The sequence below is a fragment of the Lissotriton vulgaris genome, unplaced genomic scaffold, assembly GCF_964263255.1.
Source record: "Lissotriton vulgaris unplaced genomic scaffold, aLisVul1.2 SCAFFOLD_1291, whole genome shotgun sequence".
Taxonomy (NCBI): Eukaryota; Metazoa; Chordata; class Amphibia; order Caudata; family Salamandridae; genus Lissotriton; species Lissotriton vulgaris.
This window is the reverse complement of record NW_028249272.1, coordinates 392,390-409,038: the sequence shown is the minus strand read 5'-3', so window position 1 is coordinate 409,038 and position 16,649 is coordinate 392,390. Positions and strand designations below refer to the sequence as shown.

The window sequence follows — 16,649 nt, the reverse complement described above, 5'->3', positions numbered from 1 at the left end:
CTGTCTAGGAGATGGTCTAGCTATGCTACTGAGTGAGCTGGTGATAGCCAGTGACTTATTTTGCTAGTGGCACTTTTGAGGACAGACTAATAAAAAGAATATGTAGTAATGTTTCAGAGAAAAATAAGCTTTAAGGAGATTCTTTGGATTACAGTGGATGAATCCGTAATTCTGTCTGCTGTTTGGATGTAGTTCTACCAGTCTTATCTTGTATAAAGAAATGTATTTCATTTGATAACAGGTGGTGCGTTTTGCACTTTAATGATAGATATGCGATTCAGAGTTGAATATTTAGGTCTGTATCAGTTTTCTTAATGTTGTGAGGCACTAGGACATATTACAGTGAGGTTGATTGTTATTACTGAGAACACTTTATGTACTTTCTTTAAGGTTCGTGCGTTTCTTTTTATTGTGAGAAGAGTGCTATTTGCATTGTAGCTGTGTGCCAATGTGTTTATTAATGTGGTGTGTGTGTGTTTGGATGGCACTTGTTTTATAAGGATTTCTTGTGGTAAAAAAGGGGCGAGCTAGAATGTTAGCGTGTGTGTACCTGTGCTGTGTGTGAGATACAGGGTAGTTCAGAGAAAGAGAGAGGCAGAGAATGTGACGTCAGTGTGAAAGTGTTCTTTGACATATTATTCACGAAGATCTAACTTCTGCCAGTGAATGCCTCTTGTCTTTCCCATTTGTGCTAAAAAAAAAACAACCACTGAACAAGCAATGGTTTTCTTTTGTACTGAATGATTAGTGACAAAGAGCTGAACTTGTTTTAGTTGTTCGATTTGATGATGAGTACCATCAATTCTCGTACTTTTATCTGAAAGTAGCACTTAGAGTGTCTGATGTCCTTGTGACAATCCTTCTTTAATCTTGAAAAACTAATTAGTTCAGCTCATTTTCTGGATTTCTAATAATCCTGTCTGCAGTGTGCGCCTTTTCAGATGTGTACGCTCCTTAATGAACTAGGATTGAATCACACGTGATTTTTATAAACATAAAGTTTTAACTTTGCATCACACAAAAAGGATCACATACGGTGCAGCGTATAGAACCAATTTCATAGTGAGCATTTTCTTCATTCACACCAGTCTGCCATTTCTGAATGTGTGTTTATCCTCCTGTTTGGCACATTCATTATAAACCCCTTGTGAATCCCTCGACCATTTAATTTAACTATGTGTTTTCCTATAATATCTCTTTTGCTAACACTTACCCTATATTTTTTCAAAGAAGGACCAAAAGCCTGAAAGGATATTAATTGCTTTCAACTCTGGGCTGAATTTTAAGGTCCAACACTCTTCCAAATGTAATACAATCCGAAGAAGGTGTAATCCAGCATGTTATTTTATTACTCCGCCCCCCCCCAAAAAAACATTTCATAATGAGGAGGTACGGCCAGTGGAAGCTTCCTATTTAAACCTCTTATGATCCATGTCTGAAATGCTTCAGTGACAAGCTGATTGAATTTACAGGAAATGTGACATAAATATTTCAACAAATTAGCTCCCCAGTAGCATTCTAAAGAATTCATAAAGGAATCGTTGGCTGGCACAGGGAAGTGTGGCGGAGGAGGAGTACACAATTCAGTCAACTGTTTGAATAGATTTCCGTTTGTGAAACTAAAAATATTGGGGAATCCTCAAAATAAAATAAAGATACAATGAAATTGAACAAGGCATGGTTAGAGGTGTAGGCTTAGATAAAGTATTTTAGATTATATCATTCTGAGCTTTTGTTTGATGTCATTGAATCAAAAAAGTTGATATTTCCAAATTATAGTTTTAAAACCTACAACTTATGCTTTTGGACTAAATAGGGTGAAAGTTTCCTCGATAAACTCAATAAGTTATCAAAAGGAGTGATTTTAATACTAGTGGTAAATATAGTTTATTATATGATAGGCTGTGTGTGATGCCCCACAAATGGTTAACGGTGTGATCTTTACACACCCGCTAACACGCAGCATGAAAAGAAGTCCCTAAGCCAAGACGGTGTGTGTTTCAGTTAAGAAATATTCTTATTGATAACTCTTCATTTGATAGTAATCTAGCTCTAGACAAAAATGGTTTTGATATCAGCTAGAAAGAGAGATTTTTACACCTCCTTGAAATAAATGCATGGGTTGTATTCTTCAGTATTTCCGTTATTTAATTGACTTGTACATATAGGGTAACAATTATATTGCTGTTATCTGTTCATGCATGTAACACTGTATTAGATAGTCTTTACATAGTCTTTAAATATTTTATTTTGTTATTGACACTGATATTTGTTTTTCCTTTCTATTTTCCTTTTAGTACTTATAGAAAGTAGAAAAATTATATATATATATATATATATATATATATATATAAAATCGTAAAATTGCATACATGTAGATGCTCGAGTGTATTTTGAATAACCTTAATGACGTGGTTTTGGTACTTCTTATCGTCTTCATACTTCTATTATAGATGAGAGTTAAATTGTGTATGTGTTTTGATGACTTAGTACGTTATAAGTATAACTTGAAATAAAGATTTTTAAAACATAAAAAAAGTTTCACTTAATAGAGAATGTTCACTGAGAAGATTAGTTGTACAATAGTAAGTGTTGTTTATTTTGTAGGAACCCTGTAACACAACGTCCACGTTACAAATTGGATACAGACAGAACATACATGGGGAGCAAACTTTATTATCTTCTTTCTGATGCTATCTTGTTCCGAGGCATTGCTCCTTACTTATCAACTCAGGTAATACGTTATTGTTAACTTCTATGGCTTTGTTATGTCTTTAGCGGCTGTACCACCGATCACTGATTTGCAACTTTGTTAATCAGTGTTCCCGTCTCTGCACTGGCGTTTTGTGCCTTCTATCTTGTCTTTCTCGGAGATGCATTGTCCATACACAGGAAACCCACATCCCTTCCCCCCACACCCGTATCCCGCCCCTTTAGCCTAGCATTGGAAGGGCAGCACTCCCTTTAGATGCATATTACGGGCAGAAGAGCACTGCAAGAGCCAGTCAGCCTGTCTGCAGTCCTCAGTCATCTCTGCACCACCACCCTCTGACCGGAGCACGAAGAGGGGAAATGACAGCTGACAGGAGAAGCCCTGCTAGAGCAGGCAGCACAGATAATCAGGCATGGGGCCAGCATCCGGGTGGGCTGCCATTTGCAAACTTGCAGTGAAGGGGTGTGGTAAGAGATAGCTTCCTATTAATAAACGTCGATACTGGAGTACATCCCATCTGCAGTAAAGATTGCTTTTCCAAACTCCTCCCTCTGTACTTTGCATCCTCTGGTGTGGGGCCAGTAGTTGCCTGGAGAGCTTCAAGGGCTCACTTTTGTAGCGTGTTGATCACATCTGGCACGTGTGTAACGACACAGCACGGTTTCAACAAGGCTTGCCCCTTTGTGTGGAAGGGCATAAATGTTTATGTGCGCTAGCCCTTTCCCTGTAATTCTGACGGTTCTCTGAGAACAAGGAGGTTTGGCTGGTGATGGGGCCTCCAATTAGAACTGGGAAATCCATCCCGCGCAATTCGGGGGAAACCTGCAAGTTTCCGGACAGCATCCCCCTCCTTCGTTGAAGAAGAGGAAGACTCGTCCCTTCCCATCTGCCAATCAGCCTTTCAAACATCAGTCAGCCTTGAGCTGCTGGCCCTCCTCCCCCTTCGTGCCTCCGAGAGTGGATGTTTTTTTGTCTGTGTAGGTGCATGCTGTTCCCTGCGAGGAGTGTTGTCATCGACTATGTGATGCGCTCTGTAAGCGCTGTTGTTTTCTGTGTGTGGGCGCTTGCCGTGCTCAGTGCGTGGGTGCACGCTGTGCCCTGCTCGGGGGTGTCATTGCGGGTGTATTCTGTGTCCTGTCAAGCAGTGTTATTTGAAGTGAGTGTATGGGGGGGGGGACTGGGCGGGGGTTTGTTTTTGTTGCCGCCGGCGCACGATGTGCCCCGTTGAGAATGTTACTGTCGGTGAGGGCATGATGCCTGCGAGATGTTGTTATCGATGTATAGTATGCCATCGAGGGCGGGGGTGGAGGTCCTCCTCCGGATGCAGCCCTGCCTAGGATTGGCTGCTCTCGGGGTCGGAAGTACTTTGTTTTTTATGCTAATGAGGAGTTGGGGCTTGTAGATATTTACGTTCAGGCGGGAGACGCCCTTCATTCACCCACATGGTCACATGAAGGCCGCATTGGCGCCACTTTCGCTCCTTTTACTAGCAGTCCCCGTTTATTTCCCCCTTTCTGTGTTCGCCGGACGCTGTAGCTCAGGCTCCCCGCAGCCCCCTACCCCCGAGCTCGGCGTCCCGCAGCCCCCTCCGCCCGGCCGCTGATAGTAAAGGGGAGGGGGCGCGGGCGGGAAGAAGATGGAGGCTGCTGAGTGGTGAGTGTCTGCGCGGCGCATGTTGTTGACATGAGACCTGTTGGGGCCGCATCCCCCGGCGGCCTGGGCGCCGCTCCCTCCCTGGGCTTTCTCGCGGGGCGGGGGTTGGTGTTGGTTGGAAAAGTGTGTATGTTTTTGTGATGCCTCTTTCAGGCGTTTGTTCTTGCTGGTCGCTCTCCTAGGTCTTTTGGCGCAGGCGACGTGTTGGTTTGACGAGGTCGCAGGGTGTGTTTACACTGTAGTGTGCTTCGCTGTGGCGCACGTGTCTATCTTTTTTGTTGTTGGCGGTGTGAGATTGTGGAGTCTGCTGCCGGCGAGTGGATGGATGGGGAGCCCTGGTGCAGGTGGTGCGAGCGCGGTTGATGGTGGTGGAGGCGCGGTGCGTGTTGTCGCGCATGGCGCCTCCTCCTCACTACTGCTGTGGGTGTCAGTGAGGGAGATTTAAAAAGGCGCTGCGCAGTGTTGCTGCTCGCACGCGGCGGCCATGAGGGTGTAGGGGCTTTGTGAGGCGGGGCTGCCGTGGTGCGCTCCACACGGGAGGGGGCCCGTCCTGTCCCAGCTTCCCTTGTTTGGGAAGCGAGCCGCGCTGCTCCAGGTATCTCTAGTACTGCGGGAATTGTGGCAGTGCAGGGTGCGCGGCCTCCGCCATGTTGGAGGAACAGGAGGCAGGCAGTGCTTGAGGGGGGAGGGGCAGTGCCACCAGGGTCGCCTCCTACGGCTTGCCGCTGCGCGCCCCCCATCGCGAGCGGTGGGCCCCGGTCTCCGTGGCCTGCCGACCGTCAAGGTACAAAAAAACCGCAGGTGGTCTTCCACCCGCTCGCTTTCCGCCGGTGTGAGGGCTGCGCGCGGCCCCTCCCCCGGCCTGTGCTGCGCACACTGCGGCGGCGCCACGAGGCAGCAGCGCGGAGCACGCAGCGTGTGCTCGAGCGCCCGGCCAGGGAATTCCCTCCCGCTCTGCCCTAAATTCTCGCACCTGTCGTTATCGCTTGTAGGTTCTCATTCCCTCTGCATTTCCAACCCACGTTTCAAACGCTTGTTGCTTTCTTATCCCTCCTATATTACTCTTAGAAGTGGCTTGCCTGGTTTCGTAACCGTTCCAGGAAGTGAACAATTATAAGTGAGAACACGCCGAATAACTTTCGCCTCCGTCTTTCGGTCTAGTCCCAGATTTTTATTTTATTATGTAAAGCATTTTTATTATTTAACTTTCAGCATTATTTATACTAACACTTGTGTTTTGAAGTAGAAAAAAATCCGACACTTACGAATTTTAGTTTGCACAGTGGCAAGTTTTTAGTCGTGTCCTTGGAGAGTTGATTAATACTGTTTACCCTGCGTGCGACAGGCAAGGCAATTTTCACACCTACAATCTAGCCACGCTTGTGTACATTTTAACGTTTTACTTTAACGGTGTTAAAAGCGAGTGATGTGTGTGTGATTTTGAACCTTAGATTTTCCATTCTTCGGTCATAGAGTACTAGGTCGCAGTTCCCGCACAAACTTCAAAGGCAAGGCAACCTTGCACCAACCACGCGACTCGCTTGCTAGAGGGCCTTGCATTATTACAGTTGCTTATTCGAGACCGTTAATGTGCAACCAAAACCCCTCCCATAGGTGTAAACCATGTCGCTTTCTTTCCCTCCAGATTTCGAATGCTGCTAAGTGAGCGCTCCTACAACCTTCTGCATCACACTTAGAACTCGTGTTTTTACACAAGACTTCTAAAGTGTAGGTAAATATGAGCATCTAATTTTGTGGTTAAATTTGTTTTTGACACGATGACATAATACATTCCTTGGTGACACGTTCCTTTGAGCGTCTCCTGGTTTAATTGGGCATATGTGGTGCTCGAGAACACGTTGTTGGCTGGGTAGACACGTGGATATTGTTGTAAACCCTGTGGCAGTCTCAAGCACGCTACAAGTCCCGTGACTGCTCCATGTCAGTCTACTTACCTGTGTGCCACTTTTTGCTTATCGAACCAGGTTTGCTTTCAATTCCACTTTTCCTTAGACACCCTTGCATTACCGAGACCCAAACACAGCAGTGTCTGAGAACTCTGATCTACAACGCAGCCACAATTCCAGCAAAATATATTTAAAGCTCAGCTAAGGCACGCCTAGCCTGACCTACAGAAAGTGCCCCTGCAGTCTTTCAGTCTTGGTACGTTTTGTGCAGAAGATTCAAAAGTCTGATTAGTACTGATAAATTGGATTGTTTTTATCCAAAACATTGTCGCACGTTGTTGGAGATGTAATTGTGATATGCTATACACTACACACACATTGGTTCGACAACATTGTTGTCTCAGCTAATTTGCAAATCGAGTGACACCATTAGAATTGGTGACTTCCATCAAAGGTGCTCAAAATATGTATCGTAGTGTGGAAAATAATTGTAATTAAAACATCCAAGGGAAATTTAAACACCACTCCCTAAATTTGGGATAGAAAATAAAGCGTGGGTTTTGTGTGGGTCCTGTGTATTGCCTTGTGGGAGACTTACTAGCACGGGGCAATACCATTTTTCTACCATTACCTTGCAGCAACTAGTTCTTCTAAAAGCAGGTCTGTTCCTCCTACTGGTTTATTGTTAATTTGTTTCGATCCTCGCAGGACCTGGGACCTCATTTATGAGAAATGACGCATCGCTGCGTGAAAGCAGAGATGCGTCACTTCTCAGTGCGCACTCCTTGCGACATTCCTGATGCGTCATATTTTTAATGTATGACGCATCATGTCGCAAGGAGTTACAGATGCGTCAGTATTTCTGAAGTATCTGTAAGCGCAAAAGTGACGCATTGCTGGGGTGTCACAAAAGTGACGCAACTCCGGCAATGCGTCCTTTCACATGGGGCAAGCCCCATGTGAAAGGGCCTCCGTCAGTCTTACACCTGCTGTGAGGCAGGGGCAAGATTTTGACGCAACGGCGTCCTAAAAGTGACGCAGTGAAATCTCAGATTTCATTGCGTCACTTCTACGACCCTTCCTTGTGTCAATACGCCCCCCCCCCCCCATGCATACATTATACCTGGCGCAGGGGTTTACAAAGTGACGCATCTACCTAGATGCGTCACTTTGTAAATATGGCGCAACAAGGCGCATTTTTTACGTAACTGGTGCATCACAAAAAGTGACGCGACGTAAAAGTGACGCACCGCCTCATAAATGAGGCCCCTGGTGCCCAAGACACTGGGTGCTCGTATCTTCTATCGCAGTGGTTCTTACCCCTTTGACTCCCCACTGAGTCACTAATCTAGTCCAGGAACACTCACTCACGCAATTTCTGATTTCAACTGCAAAAGAATATACAGAAACAAATGAACATCATATACACATTACTTTTTTTATTTAACTAAAAAAAATCCAAATTTGTGATTAAACGAAATTTTAATCTACTGTTCTTTTTGCTATTGTTTTCCAGTACTTTTCTGTTGGGGATATAGTTCATTTTGATGTACTTGCGCAGATTCTTTTCTCCCCCCCCCCCCCCCCCCCCCCCCTCCTCCAACAAGGATACCTGCTACATTTTTGGCCTTTTAATTTCAATTTCCTTCACGGATGACATTTTAAAAAGGTCATGTTTGCTTTTTTATTTGTATATAGTTCTTAATCTGCTAAAACTTGATTTTCGAAACATCTATTTTATTGGATTGCAGTACCAGAAGAACAGCAAGCACTATGATGTGTATGTTGTGCTGCTGTCATCAACCGTCATGCTTTGGCTGAAAAATAGGTGCTATGGTAGCCTCAATGACCTTGAGCATTTACTGAAATCTAATTGATCGAACTTTAACACAAAGTAACTTTCTAAGAGATGCTTGTTTAGCTGCCATGCCTTTTTTTTGGTGTGGCTATTTCGGATAGTTCGTGCTTAGGCCCCCATACCTTTTTGTCCAACTAAGGTATCCTCACTGAATTTGGCCTTTTCTTCCAACATCCTGAGGATTCTAAAGGTACCCAGGGTTTGTGTATTTCCCTGGAGGGGACAGAGAAATCTGTCGAAACACAGCTACATTTTTGGGGGAAAATAGGGGGAAAAGCTGCAGAAAGAAGCATCTGTTATTTTCCCCTGCAAATTGTATCAAAAGGCTTTGGTGTTAAAATCACCATCTTACCAGCTTTCGGGAACAGGCAGACTTTTGTCAGAAATCAAACATTTTATACATCTTTGTGATTTTACAGGGACATAGGAAAAATAGGCTATTTTGTGCTTTCAGCCTCCTTCCAGTTAGTAGTAGAAATGGGTGTGAAAACAGTAATGGAGCCCAAAAAGCTATTCATGTCTGAAAAGTAGACAACATTCTTGTTGCTGGGATATATGGGGTTTGTAGGTTGGCCAAGGATCCAATGTTCCCAGAGCCAATAACTGAGTTGCTCCTTGCAATAGTTTTTCATTGTGTACCAGGTATACAGCAATTCATTTGGTAAAATATAAAGAGTGAAAAATAGGTATCAAGGAAACCTATGTATTTCTGAAAGGGAAGCAAGAAGATATGTAGTTTTCAAGGAGTGGTTATTGGTACATCTCTGAATTTTTGGGTACAATACATATACCAGCATGTGAACTAAAGGGCATTTTTCAAAAACTTCTTTACACAGTTTACATTTGGAAGGCAGAAATGCTTAGAAAGACGCCTAGTAATTTTTGGCTACCATTCTGTGTTCCTCCTAAGTCTCACGATAAAAGAAGCCTTACTTGTGTGGGTTGGCCTTGTGCCCGCAACAGAAAACGACCTAAGATTTAACGTGTACACTTTACATTTTTCTAGAGAACTGACTTTTTTGTTTGTTGCCATGTGCCTATCTAGATTTTGAGCTCCAACTCAGCCGGCACCTAGGGAAAGCTATCAAACCTGAATATTTTTGAAAAACTAGACACCCAGGGGAATTCAGGATGTGGTGAATTGTGTGGCTCTCACCAGGTTCTAATACCCAGAATCCCTTGCATATCTCACTTTGTCCAGAATCCCTTGCATATCTCACTTTGTCCCAAAAACATGTTCCTCACATTTGTGATGGAAAGTTCTGGAATCTGCAGGGAGCCACAAACTTCCACCTTGATCAGGTACACGTAGGATTTACTATAATACTGGGTGTAACCTGCAATAGTCTCCACTTAGAATTACCTAAAAGACATTAATTATGAGAGAGGGATTCAGCTTGATGATGTGCAGCATTCAACAAGTTCATTTATCATTCCCCCTCCCTCACTTTTATGCTTTGAGGATCACGGGCTCAGCTCTAGCATTGTTCACATCTTGTATTGTAAACAGAGCTCAAGACATGGCACCTTTATGCTTTGGGCCAGCCCAGTGACTTGTGATGTTCCTACAGGCTCAACTGTACCGCCATATTCCAATAAATCCAGGCCAACACTGATCCTCACACCTTTGCTCTTTTGTGAATTGCATGTGACAATGAAATTGAGACCAGATCCACTCTTGAGTAGCAAAGCCTCCAGACTATATTGGCACTTCTGCAAAATTGAACTCTCAATTTGCCACAGTGGTCCATGCGAGGAGAGCACTGCTTTAGTCACCCTACCATGCTCTCCTCCTTCCAAGCCAGTGATGAATTCCCTCTAAAAATGTACCCAGAACTCTCTAGAGCCTTAAGTTCACAAAGTAGTGCAAACGTTTTATCATCTTACCACTCTGCTGCAGGTTTCCATCGCACTCCAAGACTTGGAGAAATGTTGGTCTGATAAATTCCCCTATTACCCAATTTTTAAGAGTAATGCAAACTTTATCATATCTATACCCTTTGTTGCTTACTCATCTACCTGGCATTTCCGCATGGACTTAAGATGCCTATATTGACTACATTACTCAAGCACATCTCTTCACTCTTGAGACATACAAGAAGGCAAATAGTGCAAAAGTCACGCCCAGACTGTTCAACATCGACGTTAAAAAAAAACAGCTCAGTATCCCTCAAGACTACTTTAGCTCCTGCTCCTAGAATCCCATTCAAAAGCCTGTGTATCACCCACAGACCTTACAGTGGCAAATTACTTATTTTTAAAGATCAAACCACCACAGCCCAACAGTACTCATTTCAAGAAACCGCATGTAGTCAAAGGGTAATACCTGCTTCCATTTCATCATTGTGGTCTTTTGGCACTCCATTCCATCACTGCCCTCTCTCTTGCAATCAATGTCAGAGAGACTCTTAAAGCCTGGCGGTTTGAAAGCACATAGAAAACATTTTAATAGCCAGTTACACAAAACGCATCCCTATGCGACAGTTTACTTAATCATGCTACCTTTCCTTCTCCATCATACCTCCTGTTCTCCCTTCCTATCAGGATTTTACATTCTTTTCTTGCCCTAATAATCTCCGATGACTATGGGACAGATTTATATACCCACTGTACATCTTGCCTTTATGCTCACTCAAACATACCTTGTGCCCGTAATTGGGAACCAAAGTGCCCATCCCTCTCGCTAAAATGCAACACTCTGATATAATCAATCGGGTCTCCTAGAACCAATGCCCCTTTGTCTCCCTCGTCAATCTCCATGCCCTCTACACTCTGACCCATCTATACTCATCCTCTTAAAATTGCATCATACCCCCAACTGCTTTCTCTCCTATTCTGCCTCATCTCTTGAATAAAACTGCTCTCCTACCTCTTAATACCTTATTTCCACTTTCTCCTCCATAAAGCACCATTTTAGCCCACTCTTTGACACCCTACAGACGATACTAGTTTATGACACACAGGCCCAATCCCTACCTACATACTCCATACAATTCGTAGCCTTCCTATTGCCGTACTTAATCAATAAACATCAGACTTATACCACCACTGCACACGCAATAAATACAGTAGCATTCTTTCAATGTCCCCTGTCTATCTAACCCAGTCCATATCATAGAGCATCACATCACAGTGTAATCTGTAACCTGTCATACCAGTGTGCTACTTATCTCGGCTCCCACTGACTACACATCTTCAACAGTCCCAGAAGCTGAATTTTGCTTGTATACCAGTGCCAACCTGATACCACACTCTCACTATATAACAAAGACCATATCCTACCAGATTATGGGCCCGGTTATGATTTTTGGTGGAGCAGACGGTACACCGCTGCCACGCTACTGCTGCACCAAATGATATGGTTGGGCTGTCCGCCAGATTAGGTTTCTTCCTGTCTGGCAGGCTGGTTTTTGGCGTTTGCATGGCTGTGCCTCTAAAAATGGGCATCGCAATGAGCACACCAAAAACATCTGGACAACGAATTTAACAAACTTAAGCTGGACAATTCACGACTGTACATAAAATGCTTAAAGATTCAATGTAATTTATACCTATGCCAGTAACATAACACCCACTGAGCTGTACTCTGTGTACTTCATTTCTGACCCAGAGAACCTTTTCTCTACTGAGACCCACCTGCACCCTCACTAGTAAACTCTTAATTACTAAGATCATAGAGGCAGCAGTACACCCAAATGCTTATCTGACTGCTCTGCAACTGACTGTATCTTCACCGAGAAATTCTGCGATTGGCCCATAAATCATATCCTGTAGTGCCCCCTACTGTTGCTCAACAGACCTCAATCAGTGCAAATGGACCCCAGCTTTGTAGTGCAGCTCCTCTGCTGTCAGATAAAGAAAATAACTATACATTTTTTTAGTGTTGCATTCCGATGAACAGTACGTTTTATCGCTGTGTATTTCATTTACCAGTTGCATCTTTTTTGACGTTACCAAATAACTACCATTCACATTCACTCTAACCATGGAGTGATTGTATTTTGCCGCAGCCTCAATTGGAAGTGTGCCTGTTGAAAGTGTGATGTAATATACTGATAGTCCAGCTCGGAGATATGTGAATATTATCTGGAATTCCTATTCCATATTGTTTATGTAAGCTGTAATGAATTGTTACCTCAACTGCAGGGTTATTAGCTTCAACAAATAAGGAGGATCACTGGGTCTGGTATTCACTGCAAAAGCGAATTAAAACCCCTTAATTGATATGTTGTTCACATTCAGCCTGCATATAAAAGTTCTGTAGATTCCCCCAAGGTAACCATCAAACAACCAATCTCACTATAATTGGTTGTTGTGCATCACCATCGCCTCAGATGGGAGTATGCAGACCAGAGAGCGAAGTACAATACACTAACGTATTGCTGGTCAGTACTGCATAGCAGAAATTCAAATGCAATTCATATATACACTGCATGAAATTAACCCTGGGCGTAGTTTGTGTAGTAGCGCTACGCAAAGTGCACTACGCACGCTACGCCAACTACATAGTGCGGTGGGGAAAATGCTGTTCGCACTGATTGCACAGTGCCGGATGCGTGTCCGCACTGTGCAGTCATTGCAAACGGCATCTTCCAAAGTGCAAGCGGTCTTTTTCTGCCTCTCGTAGATTTTTACTCTAGCTGCAGATTTCTCAACGTGGACTGGTAGCTTCTCATCACGAGCATACGCAACCATTCTCAATGAGAAACTGGACCTCCCCGCGTTGAGAATCTCGCCAAGAGGTTTATTTTCCACGCTCGCGATCAGCAACTTGATGTTGCTGATAGTGAATGAGAACTGTCTCGCCGGGATGTTAGTTTTGCTCGCTCGCGGTCGCCTACTTGATGAGGACCGCGAGCAAGCAAAAAATGCCCGCTATGCGTTTTTGCACTTTGCTTCGTGTAGTAGCGCAAACTGCACATGCTCCGCTAGCGTAGTACTACGCCCAGGTTTACATGAAATGGAGGGAAGTATTAACTCAGCAACAAAATGGTGGACAGACTCTGGAAGGGAGGAACACTAGGATGTAGCCTTGCGGCTAGAGCAGTCTACCTTGAAGCTTGGGAACTGGGTTAGTCTCGGCAGCGACTCATAAACCTGTGATTCTGGGCAAGTCACTTAATCTCCCTGTGCCGAACAAAAATTAATGTATCCTCATGTAACAAAACTGGTGCTCATGTAAAGGGCTCTGATACCCGTTCTATCGGGTCTAGTTTTGTGCTTTATAAAACTCATTAAAAGTCTGTTACACGCTTGCATTTAACCCCCGAACAATGGGACATCGGTTATCTGACTTTCGCCCCAGAAATGGAAATTTTTGTGACATTGTTGGATTGATGGGTGCATTTTAATAGTTTGTTGGCTTATCTTCGTTAACAGCCCCCACACAATATCCCCCTAGTCTACCCTCCATCTCCTCCCTTTTTCTGGTGTAGTCCTGTATCACCTTTAGACACCACCCTCTTCCTCCTCCTCTACTGCATTGTCCCAGCTTGAGACATGCTGGCCAGCACATGCTACAGGGCTAAGTATTCTGGTGAGGGGACATGCTGATAATTGGACTTTAAGACACTTAAGTCCACTTAGTCCCTGCTTGGTGCCGGGCTCTAGGTCGGGTTTTGTTAAATTGCTCTAGGGATGACTTTAGCAGGAAGGGAACAGGTGTCCCCCATTTTTTGACATAACCTTGGGGGTGAATAATAGGAGCTACATACATGCTTTGGGAATCTAGGGAAGCAGCACATACTTTTTGTAATTGCTGCACCTCCTAACCGGAAGGCTGGTCTTGGGGATTGGGGTTTGCATTTTACCAGATCACCCCGAACTCAGTGCTGCATAAATTATTGGTTTGCTCTCTTTACTGAATGAAAGTTGCCTCCATATTGTATCTTTTAGTATAACCATACTGGTGTCTACCTTCTTCCCTCCTAATATTTAGTTTGGTGCTTCAACTGTAAAACGTGCATGGTTGAAGTCACAGGTAATGCAAATAAAACCTGCCATGGATCCTACTGGAAATAGGTTAAACCCTATAATACACCTGAAGTTTTCGCCTCAATGATGTTATTGAACCAATATCATCTTCATTACTCGCATAAAGCAGTTCATGGTGCATTTATTTGTCAGCAAGCATTTAACCATGGTACAGTTAGTCCAGTATGCTTGGGGGCATATGGTGTAAACTAATATCCTTGGATACACCAGCCTGCAAATCATCCCCTTTTATTGCATCCGCGCCCCCGCATTAAAGTTGGGGTAATGTCATCTGTGTCTGTCAACCATAGGTATTTCGACAGAAAAGGTGAAAGATTTTTGTGGGAATCCTGCAGCAGCTTCTAAAGAGATGATGGGATTATTTGTTCTTAGTGGGATCTTGCATTTCATTTAAATGTACATACAGTGGTTTCTTGCATTTGAATAGATTGTGGTATACAACATTTGATAAAGCTTGAACTGAAAGGAGTAAACTTGTTAACATTAGCCATAACTGTTATAAAAGGAAGTGGCACACAGTTGTTCAGTAAAGATCACTACGAGAAATCTGGGTTATGAAAAAGTAGGATCTGGTCCTACATGATTGAATTAAGGTTCTGGGTCAGGTCCACAAAACTTTTTCTGGGAGTAGCTAGGATTTATTCTGTGAAGTAACTGACGAACAAATACATCATTTAGAAAAACATTGCAATAATGTAAATAACTAGTTATTTAGAAACCTAAAACACATTGAACGATATTCTCAAGAATTAATCGGATATTTGATATTGCAGATTCATGCAGCAAAACACCAAATGAAGATTCAGACGTTCCAGCAATATGGCATTCAGTTGGTATGTATTTAAACGAGGTTTCAACGGGTTCGAATAACAAAATATACACATTTACCCCGACTATTGGCTGTACATATTGCCATACGTCTTATTGGGAGAGAATTGTGCGATACATCATGCAAGTAACTTTCCCGGAGACCGTGGTGTAGGAAATGTCCCGATCTACTTGCAATACTTTCATCACACCACTTTACACGCTTGCTGTGCTTTGTGTTGTGGCGTACAGTGTTTTTTCCTGTCTGTTTTCATTTCGAAGCTTTTTCTGGGGTCCTCTACATAAACTGTATATTTAGTCCTGCGAATGGTCTCTAATTTGTGCAACTTTAGTAGACCTGCAATTCACTTATGCTCAAGCACAACCTACTATTTGTGGAACATCAGGGAAGACTTAATCGAGCAGACTTTCTCAGCTTCAGGCATGCTGGCCAACATGCTATGCAAGGTCTAAGGATGCGGGTGAGGGGGCAGGCTGTTGATGATTTCACTCGGACAAACTTGAGTCCACATAGTCTGCTTGGAACCAGTACTTTTAAATGGTTCTAGAGAGGACTGTAGCAGGGTGGGAATAGTTAGCATCCTAACCCCACATACATTCTCTTGTCACACACGGGGGGGGGGGGGCATTAATACTAGGAGCTTCATACATACTTTAGGAATATGAGGAAGCTGCACCTAATACCTTTTTGTAAGCACTGCAACACCTAACCAGGAGGCCTCTTATGGGGATGAGAGTGTGCCTTTCAGCTGATCCCCCCCCCCCCCCCCCTGGTCAGTTCTCCAAAAATTGACTTGCTCCCCTTACTGCATGACCGTTCCCTCCATAGTGCGTCTTTTAGTAGAACTATAGTGGGGGTTACTTTCTTCTCTCCTAATATTTTGTTTTTGTGCTTCAACTGCAAAAATTACATGGTTTGTAAAACTTGGGGGGGGGGGGGGGGTCTTAGGGGGGAGACATAATGGAGCAAACTCTTCTGTGTTTTCTATGTTTAATATTTTAGTGTTTAATAACTCCTTTGACCTGCTATTTCAGGTTATTGGAGACCCAGACAGAGAAAAGCAATTGCCAGAAGTTCGATGGGCCCTCTAGTTTTGGTAATGCATTTGTTAATGGTAAGCTGTAACAATTTCTCACTTAAGTGCCTCTAACACACAGTTGAGTGATCATTCAAAATATGTGTTCACGTTACCTCAATGGCATTAAAAAGAACGAATAAGGACACGTCTTGTATGCAGAATGTACCTTTACAGACGCTTTTTTATCTTTCATACATGTGAAAGATGAAAATAATAACCTTAAGTTCAAATGAGGACATTTGAATACTAAACTTAATCTTAAGAACCTCCTCTGAGTATCTCCGTTGAGAGTTGTGTAGGGTAGTGCAGAGGTTACAAGCCTAACTGGTCTCAGGTCAGCTTTGCACTTTGTGTTCACAGTGAAATGATATATTGCTGTTATTGACACTTGTACATGTACAACTGAACTGTACAACGCGTCTGCTGTGTTCTGTAATATTTATTGATTGCTTAAACTAGTGACTGCTGTGATCTTTCTATGGGCTAGATATTCATGTACAAAACAGAAGTGTATTCATAGGTAAAGTGAATATTGTGTGAACTGACCTTTGGATCTAAATTCTCATATCAGTAAAGTTAGGATCCAGTAAATTGTTTGTGATTCTTGCTAAGTAATG

General features: G+C 43.3%; 1 long non-coding RNA gene across 2 annotated transcripts; it reads left to right on the top strand.

Annotated features, from left to right (window-relative positions):
• Positions 1–4,145: 4,145 nt before the first annotated feature.
• LOC147663631 (uncharacterized) lies at positions 4,146–16,068 on the top strand. Of its 2 annotated transcripts, none has more exons than XR_015305266.1 (4): positions 4,146–4,366; positions 6,012–6,098; positions 14,899–14,958; positions 15,989–16,068. It is a non-coding gene; the product is annotated as an uncharacterized LOC147663631 (long non-coding RNA). The 2 variants fall into 2 exon arrangements; XR_015305265.1 differs by having other exon boundaries at positions 4,150–4,366; positions 6,012–6,094.
• The last annotated feature ends 581 nt before the right edge of the window (positions 16,069–16,649 follow it).